Below are 600 nucleotides of genomic sequence, written 5' to 3' on the forward strand. Positions count from 1 at the left end.
CTTCTCTTCTATTCTCCTCTTGGGATTTTGGGCACGCACGCACACATACAGGCACACGCACACACACGTGCCCAGTGTGAGTTTCAAGCCACTGGGTCTGGGACTCGAACCTTTGACCACGTTGGAGTCCAGTGACTTTAACCATGACGTCACCTGCTGGCCCCAACCTTTAGTTTATTCATTCCTTCCCCTATTCAACCATGCAATTTTCTTTTTTAAAGAATGGTTTTATTTAATTTTATTTATTTCTTTTAATTTGACCAGAGAGGGACAGAGTGAGAGAGAGAGAAAGTGAGACAGCAAGCCAGTGACCACCCACTCACGTATCTCCCCATCTGTTTACCATGCACTCATCCATCTGTCCATCTTCCCACCCACCTACCCATCTATCCATCCTTCCATTAATTGATCCCTCCCTCCACCCACCCACCCTGTCCATCCATCCATCCATCCGTCTCCCCACCCTATCCATCTATCCATCCATCCATCCGTCTCCCCACACTATCCATCCATCCATCCATCCGTCTCCCCACACTATCCATCTATCTATCCATCCATCCGTCTCCCCACACTATCCATCCATCCATCCATCCACCCCCC

The 600-nt window shown here is 49.0% G+C and overlaps 1 protein-coding gene across 1 annotated transcript in view; it reads left to right on the top strand.

The window, feature by feature from the left end:
- Positions 1-600, top strand: part of IQCN (IQ motif containing N) — a 22,572-nt gene that overhangs the window by 989 nt on the left and 20,983 nt on the right. The window lies entirely within an intron of this gene.

The sequence above is a fragment of the Tupaia chinensis genome, unplaced genomic scaffold (genome assembly GCF_000334495.1).
Source record: "Tupaia chinensis unplaced genomic scaffold, TupChi_1.0 Scaffold000201_1, whole genome shotgun sequence".
Classification (NCBI taxonomy): domain Eukaryota; kingdom Metazoa; phylum Chordata; class Mammalia; order Scandentia; family Tupaiidae; genus Tupaia; species Tupaia belangeri.